Source organism: Microtus oregoni, unplaced genomic scaffold (assembly GCF_018167655.1).
Source record: "Microtus oregoni isolate MIOR12 unplaced genomic scaffold, Mior012 000009F_ref0000495, whole genome shotgun sequence".
Lineage (NCBI taxonomy): Eukaryota > Metazoa > Chordata > Mammalia > Rodentia > Cricetidae > Microtus > Microtus oregoni.
Genome location: NW_024543068.1, coordinates 37,457,556 through 37,480,812, shown reverse-complemented (window position 1 = coordinate 37,480,812; position 23,257 = coordinate 37,457,556). Strand labels below are relative to the sequence as shown.

At 40.5% G+C, this 23,257-nt stretch overlaps 1 long non-coding RNA gene across 1 annotated transcript; it reads left to right on the top strand.

The window, feature by feature from the left end:
* The first annotated feature begins 9,826 nt into the window (after nucleotides 1-9,826).
* LOC121452552 lies at nucleotides 9,827-19,821 on the top strand. Its single transcript, XR_005974854.1, has 3 exons — nucleotides 9,827-9,905; nucleotides 16,508-16,608; nucleotides 19,640-19,821. It is a non-coding gene; the product is annotated as an uncharacterized LOC121452552 (long non-coding RNA).
* The last annotated feature ends 3,436 nt before the right edge of the window (nucleotides 19,822-23,257 follow it).

The following is a 23,257-nucleotide window of genomic DNA, read 5'->3' as shown; positions in this document are numbered from 1 at the left end:
GGAACCTGAGGCCTTCTGCTGTGCTGGTATCTTCACAAGTTTACATATATGCAGACACACATACACACATAAATAAAAATAAAATACATCTAAAAACATAAAGAAATGCACCAAGAAGAAAGGATTTGAAGACTCCAAGGTAGTAAGAGGAATCCACGAAGACTTGCTGACTTCCCTCTGGTTTATTACTGTCAGCTCATATCCTCCTCATTGGGGCATTCTCTCCAAGAGTGCTCCCCATCTCTTCCAACCTAACCAAGATGGTTTATCTGTTTCTTCTTTCCTTAAGGTTCCTGTGATAGACAGACAGACAGACAGACAGACGGACGGACGGACGGACGGACGGACAGACGGACGAATAGACAGACGGACGGACGGACGGACAGACGGACGAATAGACAGACGGACGGACAGACAGACAGACGGACAGACTAATGGACATGCCCCATATAGTAAATACATTTGAGTGCTTTTCTCTTGTTAGTTTTTTGTTGGCCACAAACTTAAAATGGAAAGGAAAAACCCTTATTGCCCCAAATCCTCTTATGAGTAAAGCTTCCTATTGTGTTTATCTATTTATTTTTAGAACATCTTTTTCTTTTTGACAATTCTATATACGTCTTTTGATAATGCCTCCCAGCTCCCCCCCTCCCTGGACATTCCCCAGTGTGTCCCCCTCTTATCTTCATGGCTTTTTTTCCCCTCTAAGCACTCGAAAGTCACTGTGACCAGTTCTGGTTTTCATTGCTGTCACTTCAGAAAGAGGCTTCTCAGGTCTAGGTTGAGAACAACACAGATCTGTGGGCATAAACATAAATATTTAAGAGGCAGCTTGTCTACATGTCCATGGCCTATGACATTCAGAGTTGGCTTTTGACTAGGTTGACTGTATTAGGCATGAGCTCTTTCCCATGGAGCAGGCTCAGATTCAATCAGGTAGTGGCTGGTTATGCCTATAACTTTTATGTTTCTATTGTGCCAGGGCTTATGTTTTGCCTGGCGAGTTCTTGTAGCATTCAGAATTCATAAGAGGTAAGACCACTGATGCTTCTTCTCCTTAGTATCCTGTATAGCGCTATAAATATGACTTGGTCCAGTGTTTATATTTTGTTGGTAGACAGGGTCTTATACTATGTTGTTCTGTCTGGTCCGGAATTTGCTTTGTAGACCAGGCTGCCCACTACCTGAGGAGACTAGGACAGGGCATCAGATCCTGGAACTGGAGTTACAGACAGTTGTGAGCTGTTGTGGGTGTTGGGAATTGAACTTAGATCCTCTGGGAGGGCAAACAGTTCTCTGAACCAGCAAACCTTCTCTCTAAGCTCCCTCTCAGTGTTTAGATGTCTGATCTGTCATTTAATCCTCATCTAGAAAGGGAAATTTAGGGTGAAACCGAGGCTGGAGGTCATATATTACATAGATGGTCTCTAGGTTTGTATGTACTAAAGGCTTTATTTGATTGCACTAAAGACGCAACCTCCTCCTGGGGATAATCTAGAACAAGAAATGGGCTGAGTTTTAAAATAATGTAGAGGACGCCAATTGTTCAGGAGCTGGCAGTAGGAGGCAGTGAAATAGCACGGGGAAAGAATAGGAAAAACCAAACAGGCAGGAGGAGAGGACCCATATTAACTATTTTAGATGACTAAGGACCTAGGAGAGTCTCTTCGCTTTAGTGCCCTCTCTGCTCTTTGAACGTACATTTGATTAAGAAGTGAAATTAGAACAATTTTTTTTTGTCCACAGTGATTACAGGCAACAGATTCACTGTAAAATAAAAAAGAGAATTACTGTCAATTTTATTCTGAGCTCACCACAGTCAGTGTGCTGTTGAGGAGAAACAGCAATTGTGAGAAATTGCTCCATCCATCCGTCTATGTGCACTGACCTAGCGATACATTTCGAGGTTCTTCAGTTCTGAGCACTGGACCTGGTTCCGAAGGTTGTGAGCACACACTTCTTCTATGTACATATATGTGCTGCTGTTTTGGTGGGCAAGACATGCTTTCAGTTGTGTGTGCACAAATGCAAACTAACTGCGAAGCACAATGGGGAGGATTTGAAGGCTAGGTTGAGGCCGTCGAGGACATGTAATGCTATGTGTTGATAATAAATACCCACTGGCTTGTTGCCGATGTCTGTTTCATATTCATTTCAAAGAAGAACATTTTCATTAAAAACAAAGCAGTTAAAATGTCAAGGTGCCTATTTTCTCTCTCTTTCTTTTTTTTTTCAGACTTTGTCTCTCTCTCTCTCTTTTTTTTAACATTACAAAATAAGTGGATTGAGTCAAGCATAAACTGCAGCTCAATAAAGGCCTTTCTTGGCATTCCTTGGAGAAATCAAATCCAGGACCAGCGGTGAAAGGTGATTGTACTGTCTCCACTACACAGACTGTTTCTTCTAATTATCAGCATGAATGTAATTACTTACAAGCATCCAGGCTCCCATGATCATGCCCCTTAGAGTATTTCATCTTTAATGATTTTCCTTGATAGAAAGCCAGTTGGAAGCATTTGTTGTATAACATTGCTCAACCAGAAAGAAAACTACGTCCTTCTCGGAAGAAAGATCTGTATGCTTTCTTTTCAATGGCACTTATATTCGGCCAGAATTTGATTAGGAGCTATCTGGGCACAAAGATAGCTAATGACCCAGTCAAATAACGTCTATAGATTAAACAGTTTCTTGAAAAAAATAGAATGTAGCCATGGCGTTTCTTTTTCCAAGAATGTTGAAGTTCAGAATTGTAACCACTTAATGTGAACTGTTAAATGCCTCAACTGTTGAGGGCAGATGTGGAAGGGATGGCTTACTGCGGGAGTCGGGAGTCTGTAGCTTTGGAGGGGAAGATGGTTTTAAGGGAGATAGTTCCGATTTAAGTGTAGATTGCTAAAGGAGATTAGAATTTTGAAGGCTATTAGTGATGTGAGCGGGTACCTCATCGCCCTCCTTGAGATATGAATGCTCTACCCAACTAAATCGGATGTAGGGATTTGCCTGGGTCTCATTGGTTGTTGGTGACAGAGGCATAACCGGTTGCCGGGTGTGAAGTTCCTCCCCAGTACTCTTGACATTGCTACTCTTTGCTCTAAGAGTTAAAAACAAATATCACAAAACACTTTATTTTACATTGTTCAGAAGTGTTAGCTCTCTGGATAACTAAAGTTTTCTGCTCTGAGCATCACTTGAACTTTTTTTTTTATTAAAGGAATTAGTGATTGTTCACCATGTATGGAATATAATTTTGCTTTTCCTTGAGAAGGAGTGCCATTATTATAAACATTAATTTTTTTTCTTTTTTTAATTAATTTATTTATTAAAGATTTTTGTCTCTTCCCCGCCACCGCCTCCCATTTCCTTCCTCCTCCCCCAATCAAGTCCCCCTCCCTCGTCAGCCCAAAGAGCAATCAGGGTTCTCTGCCCTGTGGGAAGTCCAAGGACCACCCACCTTTAACCAGGTATAGTAAGGTGAGCATCCAATCTGCCTCGGCTCCCACAAAGCCAGTACGTGCAGTAGGATCAAAAACCCATTGCCATTGTTCTTGAGTTCTCAGTAGTCCTATAAACATTAATTTGATTGTGATTGCATCAAATCCACAGTTGCCCTCTAGAGTAGTTGAGGTGAAATTGAAGACTAGTGCAGTTCAGTGACCACTCAGCTCTTCTGTCCCTTAGTTCTGTGTTTCTTAGGTCTGTTTCACCACCTTCTTCCTCTGGCCTCCATGTTCTTCAAGGCTGCTGACGCTCCTTTTGCTGAAGGTGTCTAGAAACCTTGCCTACAGAATAAGACACGAGATTTTGCAGTCATTGTGCAGTTAAGGACCTTAGTTTTGTTTTTGCCTGAAAACTGAGTCAGGCAAAAAATGGCATACTCTTGATTATTGATAATCTTGGGGATCCTTTGAAGAAGTCACCTGCTGTTTTTTCTAAAAATTTCCCGGGCATTTTTCCACCATAGAAATCTGTAGAAGGATGTAATCGCTGAAATCAAGAAGCATGTACAAGGACCTCTTGGTTACCTCAGCCACCCTGGTTATTGCCTCAGTATCTCTCCTGTCTCCAGATTGTCTCTTGTCTCTAGAAATCTTAAAGCTATCCCATGTTACCTAAATGTCAGGGGTATGCCTGGAGTCTTGTGAACTTACAGGTTGTGGCTGCGGTTTTCACAGGCTACAAGGGATGAAGCGGAGCTGGACTGAGGAAATTCTTTCTCTCCATAGTCACTGGAAGAAAGAACCAATGTTAGTAGGTTGCATGGCATAGTAGAAAAGATGTTCAATGAGGTGCACATGGTTTAAGTTATTTCCAACACATTGCAGGATTGCCGATATGGTTCAGTTAATGTATGTAAGACACACATACTATGTAGCATAGTATGATTGGCTAGCGGTGTTTAATAACTTTCCTGCATGTCAGCCACTCATAGGGTAGGTATTACCCATCACTCAGATTTACTTTGGTACCAAACTCTCCAATTCTTTTCTAGGGCCAATACAGATAACCGGGGAGGGGGAGAGGGCAAGATGATTTCTGCTCTCTTAGAGATGGCAATGTTGGGGAACAAGACACACATATGTGAAACTTGCCATGTATCAACGTTTCAAAAATTATTATATGTAAAAAGAGCTAGCATATTTTTTTCCCTGGTAGACAATCTTCAGTAATCTTTTTAGACAGGTAACTATCCAACTTCTGAACCGTATTCCCATCATTTCACTGAAGAACATTCTGTTTCCTTCAGAGACCTGCCTTGGACCATGGTGGTTTATTTGTTTGTCTCTCTTTGGACTGCGAGCTTCCTGATACCAGGGACCGAATTCCTCAGGATCCTTTCTACCCTCCCAGTCTGGATGGATGCTTCCCTTGCTCCTCGCCTGACATGTAATGAGCCGGGGTAACTATTTTGCTACTAAACAATGACGCTGGCCGCTGAAGCTGGTGGCCTCAGGAGAGTGCTGTATGCCTGCTGAAACTTGGTCAATCTGTGAAAGATTTTTATTGGTGGCGACTATCATGTGCCAGTTGCCCTCACAGAACACTTTTACAAAATTAAAAACTCTTCTCTTCGGTGCTTCCAAATGGTGCAGCATACCACAACAGGGTTAAACTCTTCTCTGCTGTTTTGAGTTTATTTAGGTCTATGAGGCAGGCGGTCTATTTCATGTACCATATTCATAACATTGATCGTACTTGCCTCGGTTGAAGTAAGCATTGGGGTTGACGCTCAACCTCACAAACACCTGTGATGAGATCATCTGCATCTGAGGGTGATGCACCTCCTTTCCTAAGGGCTCTAGGCTCAGAGTCATTCTGTCTAATCCCTTATAGACAGCTAGACAGCGGACAGTGTCTCTCAGTTATTAATCCTTCTCTGATAGGCAGTGGTTCCTCAGTCTTGGTGGTGGTTGCAACGGGCTACTTTCTCTGTAGCATCAAATAACAAAAGACAACGGTTCTAAAACATGCCCTGTGGACTACTCAATAAGATGCCTGCCTGGTGTGGCTGAGACTCCTTTTTACAAGCGTGCTATGTGGTACGCTGAGCGGCGTGTGTTTCTGAAAGAGCAGCTGCCCCTCTTTTCATCTGACCCAGTCCTGGTTTGTCCTCTTTGCTGGATTGAATGGCCCGCCTAGTGGCCTCAGAACATGGGCTGCATGCCTGTTGGCAGCCATGGCTGTCTGGGTGCCACTCAGTTTTTATCCTTTTGATTGCCGAGCTGTTTTGTGTTATTGATAAATTACAGGTATGGCACTCAGAGGAAGGATGGGGGCAGCTCAGCGTGAATGGCGGTGCCCTTGGGCATAAAACTCACTTGGACTCATCCATTGAGACAATCCTATGTAGTGGAAGGTGTGTTTTGGAGGATTAGTTATTAATCACAAAACAGGATAGGCGTTACTTGACCGCTAATTATAACACTGGATGAGCACATAAAAATCATCGTGATAAACAATATTGTCCCTGTAGGACCCTTAACACAAAATCAGTCCTGTCAGATAAATGGCTATTTACATAACACCGAATCTTAAAAAAAAAAAAACAAACCAAAAAAACTAGCAGCAACCAAATAAGCAAAAGTGTGTATAGAAGCTAATAAAAATTAGTACCTTAAAAAACCACTGCATGCTATGTTTTCTGTAATTATACCAAGCCCTAGAGTTTTAACCATGTAACAGTAATTTTTTAGCATTTTTGCCGTTATTGTCCTTTTGATTTACTTAACTATGTCTAACTTGAACAAACAATGTTAAGTGGGGAAACAGATGCGATTAAATAGCCTGTAATTATGTTTTTAGTCAACTGCTACCATCACAGACTCCTCCTGCTCCTCGGACCAGAAAAAAATGACCTAACTGATTTCACCAACTGCCTTGCTGGGCCTCGATGCAGAATAGACGGCCTTATTAAGCAATCAAAAAATCAGCCATTACAGAGGGACGGTAATCAACAGTGTTTATACAGCTCACACGCTAGCCCCACAATACACAATCAGGACCATGAATTCTGCTAATTGGGTACCTTCTGCGTCCAGAGGTGCCTGCGAAGGGAAACAAAAGGGACTTGGAAATTAGTGTTTGCAGCAATTAGCTTCTGTCTAAAGGCTTAACCCAGTTCAGGGAAACCATGATTCAAGCGGGGATTATTATAGCAACTCTGGTTTTTAAATGTCGTCTACCATTATCCAAGGCAGGATTTAGCTTGGCAAAAGTAATGGAGATTTGTCTTCTCTTTTCTATTTACTTAAAATGAGTTTTGTTTTGAACTTTTCAAAAATCAAGCCCATTAAGCCATTTCTTCTGCTTTAAATTTCCTGGCATCCATTCAGTGTGTGTGTGTGTGTGTGTGTGTGTGTGTGTGTGTGTGTATGTTTTATACCTATGATCTTGTTCAAGACCAGTTGAAAGACCGTTAAATGCGTGCATTGTTGAAAAGCTCTGCTCGGAGGGATAATACAGTGGAGTTTGTTGTGCCATTATTTCTCTCAGAATGATCTGCCGTTTAGTGGGACCCACGGGGTAGAATTCTTAGGAGAAAAAAAAAAGACAGCAAGTGTTTTATTTAGAAATGTATGTACAAATTCACCTTTGAAGTAATAGCACTGAGCCGTCCAGGTGGAGAACGTTGGGTAATCCGTGAGTATTTTGTCTTTGTAAACTAGCAAGGCATACTTAGATTCACCCATTGAAAACCCAGTGGATTTTATAAAATTGATTACAAAAGCAAAAAACAAAAACCAAACCAAACTGCTCTTTGCCCTTTCCTTCCCTTTCAGTCCTTCGTGTTTCTGACGTAATAGCCAAACAGCCCTCTCAGCTGCGCTGCTGTCGTTAGAGGCTCCCTGCTGAAGATGCTCAAACGGCAAATTAACAGTAGCATGATTCGAGGGACCTCTTGACCTCCCAGGGAAAGCATCAGCTGTGGGTTCTTGCTCCCCCGAAGCTCTCTGCACGGTTGCAGAAGGATCCTAACAATGAAGAAACAGAAGGGAAAGCCTGCGGAGAGCAAAAGAAAAGCGTGGTTCCGACGAAGACCAAAGAAATAAATAATCAGAGTTTTCGTTCTTTCTGATTTAAAGGCTGCAGGAGCAAATGACAGTTTGTCTTTCAAAATCTATTAATAATCTGTTCTACTAATGACTTAAATGATGATTAATCAATGCGTCAAAAAGTGTAGGAAGGTTTTTATTATTAACGCCAAATTTCGCAGTATTAAAATTTACAGAAGCCGTAGGAAGAGCATTGGTGCTTTGCAGACAATCAGAGTGATGAGCGTGGTGGTGCAGATCTACTGTACCCGCGTTCCCCTTCTGACTGATTGCATTACATATTGCTATTAGTGCGCGTCAGTGTGTAGTGCAATCAGACGGGGGGGAAATGAGTGAAATGCGAACTAATGAGAGCTAATTGTATCAGATAATAGCAAGGACACAGAATTCTATCAATTAAATTAGCTTGAGATGAAACAAATATGAATATAATAATGTTTATAATAATGAGGCAATTAGCACTAATGAAATAAACGTTAACAAAGACCAGGGTCCCTAGCCCATCTCTGCCCGTCTACAGCGTCCTCCAAACTTTGAACTGTGCTGTAGTCACTGGGACCTGGTCAGCACGTGTTGGGCCACACAGAAATAAGGACGCCAGGCCTCCACAGTCCGCAGACTTCTGGATGCCCTTTAGGTGGCTTCTCAAAGCCTGTTGCTCTTTAATGATGTGCCCTTGTCTGTAATAAATACATCATGTCTTGATCCCTGGAACTGATGCTAACTTTTCTTGATTCAGGTAGAAAGTGAACACATTTTGGTGTATACATTGATTCTGTCTTTTTGCTATCACGGATGATTGGCTGCTTAGGGAAAGTGCCTCTCTGTTGCAAAAGACAACTAGATTCTCTTCACTGGTCACTTCCTTGTTGTCCACCAGCTTTTGATATTTATGTCACTTAATACTCTGATAAAAAGGATGGCAAAGCCTTTAGACGTATGGTCAGGAATACTCTCCCAGGAGATGGTGTTGAGATCCAGCTTTGGCTTGGCAAAGAACTGACATCAACGAAACAATTAGCAGCTCTTTTCTGTAGTAGGTCTGATTTCTTCTTGATTGTTTGGGTAGTAGTGTGGCTGGTATATTTGACCTCAATCTGGACCACAGCTAGTAGTGTTAGGAGAGATGGCGCTCCATGCTGTGGCAGCCTCCCCCACCTTTGCCGTTTGACCACCACATTTTTATTACTCATATCATGAGTACTTTTGTGTTGATGTGTTGAAAAGAGATCAAAGTGAGCTCTGGGCTGATGTTTCACCTCAGGGCTGATAGATTGTGCTCGGCTGGTTTCTGAGGCTGGCAGGGAGTTTATGGTTATAAGAATGAAAACAGACATGAATTTAAAATGTCACCAACAGTGTTTGGGCACCGAGGATCTTGGTGTCTGTGCGGCAGGGGTCTTTCATGTTTTCAGCATTATAAAGAAGATTGGAACAAAACCGCGAGATTTTTCCTATTTACGTCTTTTAATGAATGCTCTTCACATTTGGGTCCTTCTGTCTGACTCTCATTTTGTAAGGGTTTAGCTGTGGAAAATGTGGATGGTATCACGTGCTCTTGGGGCAAACATCTGCCTAGGATACTTTCTCCTCCAAATTGCTCTCAGTGTAAAGAACATATATACGACGGTGCATGCATAAGACAGCCAATTATCCAGTCACAATGTTCTCTGGCTCCAAATTGGAAAAATATTTTCTAGAGATATCCTACCTGACACAATATGCTGCTGTGAATGTTTGAGATGACATTGCCTACCTCTAGGGCCCCTGTGTTTTTTTTTTTTTTTGGTTTTTCGAGACAGGGTTTCTCTGTGGCTTTGGAGCCCGTCCTGGAACTAGCTCTGTAGACCAGGCTGGTCTCGAACTCACAGAGATCCGCCTGCCTCTGCCTCCCGAGTGCTGGGATTAAAGGCGTGCGCCACCATCGCCCGGCGGGCCCCTGTGTTTGAATGTAATTTTGTCTTTAAAACGCTTTTATGAGTGGTCAACAGTTGTCCTCATGCCGTGCATCCTAGAGCCTTGTTAGACTACAGGATGTAAAATCAATTCAGTCTGTTCATATTCTTTATAGCTGTTCAGAGATTAAAATTTGAGATAGGAGATAATATAGGCAACCAGCAAGGATTTTCCCCATGCTTAATATGTCTATTTAATTTCTCATCTTTGCTTTTTCTTTCAATGACTTAGGCTTGACCTAAATGTGAATAACCTTGCAGCGTGGGAGACCTGTTAGCCTCTTCCCTCCCTCTTCATTTCCCGGCGTGCCAGCTCTTGATCTGGCACACTGGTGTGTCAAACTGGATTGCATTCCCCTGCTGGTTTCATGTGTAATTTGAGAAAATGTCTTAATGATTGGTAAGGAAATTTCAAAGCATGTTCTCTCGTTTGAGCTGGGAAGGTATAGTGGATAAGGCACTTTTGACTTTCATAAATGAATGTTCTTGTTCCTGGATTGAAGTGTGTTCTATAGACCCATGCTTAGCCACAAATTATTCTAAATACTGATATTTCCTGGTAACTCAGGCCTATAATATGGATTTAATGTTATTCTTTGACAAACTTGAATCTAAATTACTTTATTCTCACATTTTAAACACAGAAAATTTTTCTTTTCTTTTAATTTTAAAAGAATATTGAAGTAATCTTTTTTTAGAAAGGATTTTCATTTCAAAATATGAAGCATTTTCTATTGTTATTGTTTAAGAGGCTTAGGAAAATTGTGCCCAGTTAAGTCATATGACAGAGTAGAACTTCCTTCCAAAGAGTAAATATTAAGACCATTCTTCCTAAGAATACTTAAGAAACTTATTTAGTGGGAGGGAAGTTTACTACCCACTCTGGTTAAGACTGACGTTTTTCCTAGTATTCTGGTTTAAAAATGCATTTATGCACATGACATTCTTTTATTCCAAACAGAGAAGTGTAAATTTAAAATCATGTTTCTCATCTGGAATACATATTCATACACACACACACACACACACACACACACACACACACACACATACATATATGCGTGTATGCTTATAGCAAACCAATTAGGCTTAAATGAAAAGAATTGTGGGTGAGGACTTGGTTCCAGTTTTGACTTGATGTCTTTTGGTGACTTGAAAGTAACCTCTATCCTGAATTCTCTTTATTCAAATGCTCTTGGTTGGATTGCTTTTGTTTTATCATATATCCGTTGGTCATAGAATGTAAGATATACGGTGGTAACAGACAAGCCTACAACTTCGTGTTTACGCAGTGAAGGCATGCTCCCACCTGAAGTTTGCATTCACGAACTGGAGGCTGCAAAATTAGTGTTGTTATCATCATAATGCTGGAACCAGGCTCCCATCGCCACAGAAGAGGGAAAGAAAGGCAGGAGGAAGCATGCGCTGCCTCTTAAACACACCAACTTTTGGGACTCACAATATTCTAGGAGACATAATGCGTTAAAACAAGCAAACATCCCTTTGTGCAGCAGAGATGTAGGAGTCTACACTTAATTCAGAAAGAAAAGACATTGTACTTCTCAATAGTCTTGAATACCACATTCTCTTTACCCGCTGCCTCGTGTTTATTTACCCATGAGTATTACTTCACAATAAAACCATGCACAAATACATTAGTAAGTTAATCATCCAGTCACTTATAATCTTGCTACACTGACAAATCACATTGCTTTGCTTGTTCAAAGATTTACATGTCTTGCCTACATATGTATATAATCTTTGTATGCTTCAACTATTCTTTCCTCCTATGTTTATACTGGTTTGTAAGAGGAGGCTGCTCACAACCAAAATAATCACACAGAAATTGTATTAATTAAAACACTATTTGGCCCATTAGCTCTGGCTTCTTATTGGCTAACTCTTATATTAATTTAACCCATTTCTAGTAATCTGTATATTGCCACATGGCAGTGGCTTACCGGCAAAGATTCGGGATGTCTGACTCACTCTGCCTCCTTTGTCCCAGCATTCAGTCCAGTTTTCCCCACCTACCTAAGTTCTGCCCTATCAACAGGCCAAGGCAGTTTCTTTATTCATTAATGGTAATCACAGCACACAGAGGGGACTCTCACATCACTGGTTGGTCAAATTTGTCACTGTTTTAAATGTTAGGAAATATAACCAAAGTTCCCTTTATACTGTCTTATATGAGTATCATCAAATACTTTGCAGAAAATCCTGTGGAAGTTAAGGGTGGAACCATGCACTTTTACATAAAATATGAAACAATTTAAGGTAAATTTTCAGTTAAATTATATAAGTCTCATTTAGTGATTTCATGTTTAAACTATTGCTTCTTGGAGCAGCAGTGGGGAATTATAGAACTTGATTTGTGGAGAGCATGTGAAGTTAGAGTTGCATGGAGGGGTTTGCATGGCGAGAAGATGTCTGTATGAAGACTGTCACTACACACTACAGCCAGCTTCCCTTCCCAAGGTGGGCAGCAGGCTGACTTTTCTTAACACTAGCATTTGCAATGCTGTATGGCACTTGACTTTTGAATAAAACATTTTTTTTTTGTGAAAGGTTAAATAAAGCTCCTTGGGGTATTACACAACAGTGCTAATTTTTCCTTTACTTTTCCTCTATAGAAGTTGCTTCATTATCATTTAATTAATTAGTGACATCAATTATTCATGGATTTAGCTCATGCAAGTATTTTATTTTTTAAAATCTAGTTTCATGTATGTATGTATGTATGTATGTGTATTTGTATGTGTGGTGTATGTGTGTGGTGTGTGTATTTGTGTGTTTGCATGTGTATGTATGTGTGTGATATATGTGTGTGTGTGATTGCATGTGTGTGGTATTTGTGAGTGTATGTGTATGCTTGAATATATGTGTGTGGTGTGTGCATATGTGTATGTGTGTGTTTGCATGTGTGTGTATTTGTGTGTGTGTATGTTTGTATACGTGTGTGGTATGTGCATGTATATGTTGTGTGCATGTGTATGTGTGTGCTTTTCATGTGTATGTATGTGTGTGGTGTATATGTATATGTTTGTGTATGTGTGTGGTGTGTGCATGTATGTGTTGTGTGCATATGTATGTGTGTGCTTTTTATGTGTGTGTATGTATGTGTGTTGTGTGTATGTTTGTGGTGTGTGTAAGCATTACAAATGCATGAGGAACCTTGACGTCAGCAATCATCCCTGATAAGATTTACTCTTTATTCAATGAGACAGGATCTTCTAATCAAATCCAGAGCTGTGGATGTGGTTAGTCTAGCTAGCCAACTTCTACCGGGATCCCTGGCCTCTGCTTTCCATGTCTGGGATTACAGCATTTGTGTGGGACTTGGGGATCTGAACTCTTGTCCTCATATTTGTGCCACAAGCCCTCTAAACACTGAGCTGTCTCCCCAAAACCCCCACTCAAGAGTTGATGTACACCAGTGAAGTGGTCCTTGATGGAAGGACTTCAGTAACCACTGAGTTCTACCTATATTTTTTATTATGGTTGTTCCAACGGCAATGTGCCACACGTTAGGAGCACCTGAGTAGGGTGATGTACCTGGAGAGCTGTCCTGACTGCTTGGATGTATTTGGGAAGACCCACCCCAATTGTGGGCAACACCTTCAGGTATCAATCTAAAAACAAAGTGTATTTCAGAGGGAAGGTTATCTCACCTTTTGCTTGTTTGGCTTTCTCTTACCATTGGAGTTGATTCACCTGCTGTTGCTGGAGCTGAGTCCTTCACTGATCGTAGAACCAGCATTTCCAAGCTTTCATTGTGGAAGAGATACTGTTGGCTTTCCAGGAACCTCAGGGCTTCCAGCATCAGATTGAATCGAACCATTTGTTGAATCGAGGTGTTTCATTTTTGTATTTTAATAAATAAAACCTTCCTGAAGATCAGAGAGTAAAACAGGCCCACTGGCAGCCTTACAGACCAGGCAGTGGTGACACACACCTTTAGTCCCAGTAACCACACTAATTTGCCATAGAAACCAGGTGGTAGTGGTGCACACCTTTAATCCCAGTCCTAGAGAGGAGTATAAGATGGGAGGAGACAGCTCTCAGTCTCAGTCTCATTCTGAGATTCCTGGAGGCAGGATCGCCATTTCGGGCTGAGGTAGAGGTAAGAGCCAGTGGCTGGTTCTGACCTTCAGGTTGAACCCCAATGTCTGTCTCTGGGTTTTTAATCGTGCTACAAACATCTGATTTGGGATCTGTGAAATAAATTCTGAATTATTTTTGCAATCTTGGCTATAATCAGCTTTTCCTACTTGCTATTGTAGAAACATAGATACGAGTTTTAAAAATTATTAAACATTAATTTGAAATACGTGTTTGTAATTATATTGTTTTAACATTATAAAGAGACCTACATCAGGAGACTCTAAAAATTGCTTTTGTTTTGCATCTTTTCAACTGCCTGTTTCTAATAATTTTTGATCCGTATCACAGATAAATGACTCTATGCTCTTTTAAACCTTCTTTGAAGCAAGGATGATTATTCTATTTTTTTTGAATTTTCCAATTAAGTACCCTAAAAGATAGTGTCTAAAACTTCAACAAAACAAGTAATTAGATACAAAACAGTCAAGGAAATGAAATTTGATTAGAATGTTCTCTTTAGAGGATGCTCACTAAGATCTTAATAAGTTGGAGAAACACTCTTATGGTAAAAACTTTAAAAAAGGTTTAAATCCATTCCCCACAAAAATCAAATGTTGTATATATGTGTATTAAGGTCTGATTCATTCCCAGGGCTTGGTTAGTGCACTGATTGTGGTTCAGTTTCTTGGGGGAAAAAGTCATGTTAACCAAGCTCTTGACAGTTTCTCAAGGGAGAATGTTTATAAGCGAGTGAGCACTGTCTGTGTAGAGCTGCTTCAACAGGTTTAGACTCAGAAAGTGGTCCAATGGCTCAGGAATCAGGTCATGGCATTTGGTCATAAATTCTGTGAATTGGCATCAGTCTAGAAGAATCTGATGAGACCATGGCCATCATACAAAACTCTCTCTGTAAGGCTGGTAGAGCCCCTAGGCCATCTTTTTCCTTGATCAAGGGAATGGATGAGCATTTACTTTTTATATTCCATGTGTTACTTATATATGCATATGACAAATAGTTTATACATACATATCAACTACTCAGTTCAAACATGCATACACACATATATACATATATATGTACATATATATAAACACACACATATATACACACGTTGATAACATTGCTTAAGCAGTAGCACACACACTAATATTGATAATTAATAAATGGAACCTCATGAAACCAAAATGCTTCTGTAAGGCAAAGGACACTATCAATAGGATAAAAACGGCATCCTACAGAATGGGAAAAGATCTTCACCAATGCCATATCTGACAGAGAGCTGTTTTTCAAGATAAAGAAAGAACTCAAGAAACCATACATCAAAAAACTAAATGATCCAGTTAAAAATGGGGTACAGATTTAAGCAGAGAATTCTCAATAGAATAATTTCAATGGCCAAGAAACACTTAAAGAAATGTTCAACATCCTTAGCCTTCAGGGAAATGCAAATCAAAATGACTTTGAGATTCCATCTTAAACCTGTCAGAACGGCTAAGGTCCATAACATAAATGGCAATTTATGCTGGAGAGGATGTAGAGTAAGGGGAACACTCATGCATTGCTGGTCAGAGTGCAATCTTGCAAAGCCACTTTGGAAATTAATATGGTGGTTTCTCGGAAAATTGGGACTTGATCTAACTCAAGACCCAGAAATACCACTTCTGGACATATACCTAAAGGATGCTCAATCATACCACAAGGATGCTTGCTCACCTATGTTCAGAGCAGCTTTATTCGTAATAGCCAGAACCTGGAAACAACCTAGATTTCACTTAACCAAAAAATGGATAAAGAAAATATGGTACATTTATACAATGGAGTATTACTTAGCTATTAAAAACAATACATCATGGAATTTGGAGGCAAATGGATGGAGCTAGAAAAAAGTTATCTTGAGTGAGATAATCCATGGTATATTAGCTGTAACATAAAGGACAACCATGCTACAATCTACAGACGCAGAGAGGTTGGGTAACAAGGAGGGCCTAAGGGGGCGCATGTTGGTCTCCCTGGGAAGGGGGAATAGAAAAGATCTTGAGGGTTGACTGGGGTGGTGAGGATGTGAATAGGAGGGATCTTGTTGAGGGGTAGATAGAGAGGGCGAATACTGAAAGTGGTGACTGAAAGAGACCTAGGATAGGAGCAAACACCAGGAATCAAATGTCAGTGCAATGATGCCTAATGATTTTGTACTGTACTTATAGGTTGGTGACTACCCCAATTGTCATCAGGGAGCCTTCATTCAGTAATGGATGAAAACAGATTCAGAGACCCACAGCCAAACAATAGGCCAAGTTCAGGGAATCCTGCAGAAGAAGGGGAGGAAGGATTGTATAAGCCAGAGAGGTCAAGGACACCACAAGAAAACCCATAGGAGCAACAAACTTGGGCTCATAAGAGCTCTCAGAGTCTGACTGACAACCAGGGAGCCTGCTTGGGACTGACCTAGGCATTCTGCATCTATGTGTCAGTTGTATGGCTTGGTCTACTTATGGGACTCCTAGCAGTAGGAGCAGGGCCTCCCTAACCCTTGGATTGACTTTGGGAAACTATTCTTCATACTGGGTTGCCTTGCTCAGCCTTAATACAAGGGGAGGTGCTTAGTCTTACTGCAACTTGATATGTCATACTTCGTTGATACCCATGGGAGGTCTGCCCCTTTCTGAACAGAAACAGAGGGGGAATGGATTGGGAGGAGTGAGGTTGGGGAAGGGGATGGGAGGAGAGGAGGAAGGGGAAACTGCAGTTGGAATTTAAGATAAATAAATTAATTTTAAACACTGTGAGTTTTTTTCTTTTTAAAAAATCTTTTCTAACAAATAGTTTATCTAACAAATAGCCTGGCTAAAATCAGTGATTACTCTGAAACTATTGATTTGTATTTTATTCCATTTAAGCTATCTCTCCAGTAGCTACGGGAGATAAATATGAAAAATCAGATTGAGAATGCTTCATCAGGAAAAGAAGTTGAATTTTGTGGATGGCTGTGATGGTTTAAGTAAGTATAGCCCCATAGGCTCATAGATTTAAATGCTTAGTTTGCCAGGGAGTTGAACTCTTTGATAGAATTAGAAGGATTAAAAGGCATGACCTCCTTGGAGGAAGTACGTCTCTGGGGGTGGGCTTTGAGGTTTCAAAAGCCCACACCAGCCCAGTTTCTTTCTCTCCCTGCTGCCTGCAAATCAGGATGTCAAACTTTCAGCTATTTCTCCAGCACCATATCCACCTATGTGTTGTCGTGCTCCCTGCCATGATGATAATGAACTAAGCCTCTGAAACCGTAAGCTGGCCTCAATTAAGTGCTTTTTTTTATAAGAGCAACCTTGATCATGGTGTTTCTTCTCAGTAACTGAACACAGAATAAGACAATTGCTTTTTCTATATCTATTAAGATGATACAGATTTAATCTTTTCATTATCTTGGCCATAATGCCATTTCCATTTGCTCAAATGTTACAATTTTTGCTTTATAAATAGTTATTGTAGAGCTTGGCTAAATTATTATTATCTTTAATAGTTACTGTAGAGAGGGTTAGATACCTGTTTCTGTGTCTCCGTTCAAACCGCATGTTTAGTGACACCGATGGCTACAATGTGAACTAGTACAGTAATGAAATAGCTTACATTCTTATCTGGAACTACATCCAAAATAAGAAAAAGCTTGTTACGATGTATATTGTTTCAAAAATCTGTGATGTCAGGTGTGTGCTATTGGAGGCTCTTAAATTCTCAACTGTCTCCAGACTCACCTCCCACTTTCCCTCGCGCTTACAAGTTGAACTCTAGAATATTTCGGAAGCAAGTGTGGCTTGCTAGTGCTTGTAGCCTGATGGCACATGAATATTCTTTAAAAATTACAGACTAGTCACTCTACAACTTCCCTAAGGATATTTTCAAGGCAACCATGATTGTGTATATTATCACATTTTGATTAAAATACTATTCTTTTCCTGGTTGTATATATTTAATTTAAAGGTTATTTTCATAAAGCGCATGTATTAACCCACGCTGTGTTTTGCCAATGTCATAGACTGAAGACCGCATTCATAATTGTAGAGGGTAGGGGGTGACATGGTGTTCAGTGTGGATGTTTAGGGGACTACCCATTGTTTAGGATAAGGGGTGACATGGTGTTCACTGTGGATGTTTAGGGGACTACCCCTTGTTAACACAGAGCGAGAGTTTAACTTTCTTAGTTATTTTCAGAAGCAAATGTGGTCATAGATTCTAAACTAAGGATGTGTTACCTTTGGAAGAAGTGATCTCACCTCGAGGCATATGTACTCTACACACATTTAAATATGTGTCTAGTGGTGTTTGGGAGAAATTAAAAATCTATTCATCTAAAGGACCAAATTAAATGAAGACATGAATGTGTGCACCCACACATATATAATTTAATTGGTTTTATTTTTTATACATATGGGTGTATGTGTCTGACACTAAATGTTTTAAGAATGCTGGCATACCAAATCCTGACCAGTGGATATCCATGAACAAGGAGTGTGAGTGAGTTGAAGAGCCATTAGGAAATAAGATGCTTTTGTTATGCTGTATTCTTTAGTATTGTTTGAAAGTTTTTTTCAAATATGTATGACCTACAAGGGACTGGAGAGATGGCTCAGTGGTTAAGGGCACTGGCAAGGGCTGCTCTTCCAGAAGACCTGAGTTTGATTCCTAGCACCCACATGGTGGCTCACAACCATCTGTTACTCATCTCAGGGGACCCGATGCCCTCCTCTGGCCTTCCTGGGCACTGCATACATGGTATACAGACATACAAGCAGGCAAAAAAAAAACATAAAATAAAAAATAAAGGAAAAATAAAAATGAATGAGATATATAAAGTTTCTCTAGCTGCTGTGTTTCACCCATATTTAATTTTCTTAAGGGCATGAAGTCTCATGCCTGTCTTATCTATTACTATAAATGCTAGCTTGTAAATTCTATCACTTTAAAATAAGAGCAAGACAAATTTTATAAGCAGATGTTTGGAGAGCATTTCTTTTTTTTTTGATACAGCAATTTTTGAGAGAGTCAAAGTATAGTCGTTATTTGGTCTGTATTCTCTGGGTACAAAGTAAGTAGGAAACTGGGTTCGGTTTTTAAATAGCACAGTTGTTGGCTTCACATGTAAGTGACCTCGGTACCCCGAGTATATTATCATTTGTAGAATAGACACTTTGTGCATTCATTACTTCTACAGTATGAGCTAGACACCCCCCCCCGCCTCCCCCCAGCACACACAGAATGAGGAGTCAGGGAAGAAGTGTATTTTATTTAGTATGGTAATCCTCTTCAAGTCCCCTCTTCCTGCTTTTGATCTAGGGGAAAGCAAGCTGGGAGCCTAATGAGACCAGGAGATTCAATGTACTAAAAAAAATGTATTCTGGCCAACTAGGTTTTGAAGTAAAAGTTAATTAAGAGCAATATACAAATAATCCCTGCAAATGGTGACATTTAAAGATGCATGTTGAATATTCTGTAGCAGTTATGTAAATGACCCAGAATAAGACTCTAGAGGAAATGTGACACTGGCAGGCTTACCTTTTAATACCCTTCGGTGATGTTTTCATTAGACGTAACATTTGCTGGGGGATACCAATACCGCCGTGTATTTGGTGGTAATCTGATAACAGAAACAGTTCTAAGAAACGGGGGGCCCTGAAGCAGAGGTTGCCCGTAAGGGCCAACAGTGAGATGCGACAGGCAAGCCCTTCTCTCTCCTCTCCATGGAGGCGGCAAGCCTGCCTGCAGTATAGCAAACAGCTGAAAGAGGCCGGGCAGCAGCTGCTTACAAAAGGGCAGTGGATGGGCTCTTTAAACTGTATCATCCGTTGCGTTGCGAGTGGCAGGACCGTCACAGCTTTCCAGTTCTTAGATTTGCGTAGACAAGCGGACGGTGTGTACTAACTGCTCTCATTGCATAGCCAGGGAAACAAATACAGAATATTTAATAACTGAGACCATGCAGTTGACCAGTGATGAAGGGGAGAACTGATTGCTGGTGTCCTGGTTTTCACTTACAGAGCGAGTTTGATGGCTGCACCGGTTGGGACTGCTCCCTCTAGAAGTACTTCTGTTCACACAGAACCTAGTTCTACCAGGGAATCTCACCTGCTCCTCTCCCCGGATTACGCTGGTTTTGGTCCTTTATCTTAAAATTCCTTCTGTTGTTTTCTGCTTTCTTTGTCATCAGTGGCATTGGCGGGTGTCTTATAGAGAGGTTTTAGGACTTTGCTCCTATACATGACTTACTTTTAAACATCTATTGTCAAGATGATCTGTTCTTTCTTTCCCTCCCTCTCTCTCCCCCACCGTGTGTGTGTGTGTGTGTGTGTGTGTGTGTGTGTGTTGAGACTACCTTGGAAATGATGAATTCTCATGTATGTGTTTAGTTTTGTTCTGTTATGTATTGTTTTTTGGGTAATGGGGAGGGAAATTGGGCTAATCTATTTTATGTAGCTCAAATTTTGATTTTTAGACTCTTAGAGACTTGAGGACTGGAAATACACTCCCCATTTTGCCTGTCAACAAAGCCTAATCAAGAATGCATTCTTTGCTAGCAACATTCAAAATAGATGATTCTACGTTATGGTTTGGAAATAAACTCCTTTTATTTCACTTTAATTTGTAGTGTTCTTTGCCTTCATTTTCCACAAATATTCAGGGAATTTTCCTTCTGAAAAACTTTATACACTAATTACGCTATTTCAAGTAACAGTATTCATGATCTACTGAGAGACTGTTATGGGTTGATCTGCGATGCTATTCTAGGTTCCTGACAATAATCTGCTGTACTCAGAATATGCTCATCTGTGCATGTCTCAATCACAGGAAAACTAATCGTTTTTGGATTAAAAACATTAATTTAATGGGACTGGTTTATTATCTAGACCTCGATTTGCAAGTGTTTTGTTTTGCTTTTTAGCTTTTCTTTGATTTTCCTCTCTGCAAGCTCTCATAGAAAATGGCTTGCACAACTGCTCAAAATTAATTTTAGAGTGAAAGCAAAACCATGGGTTAGCTGACTGACTTGTAATAGCGGCATCAGCTAGCATTTCCCAGTGAGGTAAGCAGGGCTCAGGATTCCCAGGGATACGAAAGCCTGACTCATGCTGAACAGCTTCTGTTTAGAAACTGGGATGGCAAATTCATCTTGTAAATAAATTTGTTGAAACTCTGACTGAAAACAGAAGAAAAAATCAAGTGGGAGAAATGTTTAAATTCACTGAGCCAGGAAAAAAAAATAAATTTCAAATACTCACATTAAATTAACCTTGGGCTTACATTGCTAACACGGCAAGTCATTATATACTCAACACAATTACGGTACATGAGTTTGATGAGCAGACTGCTTCTTGAAACTGTATTTTCACAGAACATGAAATATAAGGGCTTAGAATAACAGAAAACCAACCTGAAGAGAGGTTGTCATCTGAATGCTTATAGTTTTATATGGTGAACTGAGCTGGGCAAAATGGAGAATCTGGCTATGTAGACAGACAAGTGCTCAGGTTATGCACAGACACGTTCTCAAACTGTGTTTAGAAGCAGGAGTTTCCAATTTCTGCAGCCCATTTTCTCGAGTGATAATAGCTACCTTCCAATGACTCCTAATGACATTCTGCTGTTCTCATAGATCATCGCCTCACTCAGCCGTCAACAGAGAAGGAGCAGGTGGGAACAAAACTAGGGGTTCATGGTTGGACAACGTGTAGAGAGTGAGAGACTTTGGAACACTCACCTCTACAGGAGATGGGGAGTCAACAAGTCTGCTATACCAAGTTGAGGTAGGATCGAACCCCTCCCCACTGTATCCAGACTGTGCAAGATATCCCACCATAAGGAATGGGCTCCAAAAAGCCAGTTCATGCACCCAGGATAAGTCCTGGTCCCACTGCCAGCTTCCCCTGCCAAGCTACATAACTGTCACTCCCATTCAGAGGGTTTAGTTCAGTCCCATGCAGGATCCCCAGCTATCAGTCCAGAGTCCCTGAGCTCCCACTAGCTCGGATCAGCTGTCTCTGTGGTTTTCCCAATCATGATCTTGACCCCCCCTTACTCATATGATCCCTCCTCCCTTTCTTCAGCTAAGCTCCAGGAGCTCAGCCCAGTGCTTGAACTGTGGATCACTGTGTCTGCTTTCATCAGTTACTGGATGTAGATTCTTTGATGGCAATGAGGCTAATCACTAATGCAAGTATAGCGAAAGGCCAGTTCAGGAGCATCTGAAATCTTAATTCAGTCAAGAGATAGAAATACTGGGGAAAAAAAGCAAACTGAAATGAAGCTGGATTGAAAACCTAGTAACTCAGTTAGAAAATTCAGGAGAAAGTCTTTCAAGTAGGATGGATCAAGGAGAAGACAGAATATCAGAACTTGAATTTAAAGTAGAAGAATTGGACCACTCAAGCAAAGAACATGAAAAAATTAAAAAAAAAACATATGAAAGGTGTGTGCAGAAAATTTAGGACACCAAGAAAAGACCAAACCTATGAACTACAGGCACAGATGAAGGAGAAGAACTCTAGGACAATAGTATGGACCAGATCTTCAATAGCATCATAGAAAATGTCCTTAAATTATGTGGAGACCTACCTATACAGATACAAAAAGCACGCAGAACACCAAACAGATTCGGAAAGGAACTCCCCATGGCATATTATGACTAAAACATTAAAAACACAAAGAAACAAAGGATAATTGTTGAAAACTGCAAGAAGAAAATCACAAGTCACATGCAAAGGTGAACCATCAGAGTCATGGAATGCTTCTCAGTGGAGGCTGTAAGAGCCAGAAGACCCCTGAGGAGTGCACTCCAAGTTCTGAAAGACCCATGGATGCCAATCTGAATTTCTTTACCCCGCCAAGCCTGCCGTCTGCCATAGTTTTCCATGATAGAGACAGGCTAAAAGGACTCATGTCCACCTAAACAGACCCACAGAAAATACTGGAAGTGAAACCCTAGACCAAAAAAGGCAGGTAGATCTCTGTGAGTCTGAAGCCAGCCTGGTGGACAAAAGTGAGTTCCAGGGCAGGCTCCAAACCTACAGAGAAACCCCTTCTTGACAAACCAAATAAATAAATGAATAAAATCGAAAAGAGATTATTTAAAATTTTATAAATATTTGTCAAAGATAGTCTACATAGAATGAAAATTCAGGCATTTGGAATGAAGATTCATAACAATAATCATAATAATAAAAATTTATACCCTCAGGCCTGCAGCAGGAAATGAGGCTAAAGCAAAGGATCTCAGATCTCAGCCATTTTTTTTTTGCTTCTTCACATAGTTCCTAGCTCCAGTCAGAACGCTCCAAGATCGAAATGAGCGATAATGAACTAGGACATTAAAACAAAACAAAACACCACAAAATACCTCAGTTCCAACTTCATCGAGACCAATTGCGAATGACTGGTCTCCCAGAACTGAACTCCTTAGTCCCAGCCATCTCAATGGGGATGGGTAGCATCTCGTAAGCATACACACAAAGTTATGAAAACGAGCATTGTGGAGGTTTAATAACTAATTTTCCAAGTTGATTACCTTGGCCAGTTCATTGGGATGCTCTTGCTTCTTTGCTAATTTAATTTGTTTCATCCTTTTGATTGTCTCCTTTGAATAGCAATTAGGGAAGATGGTA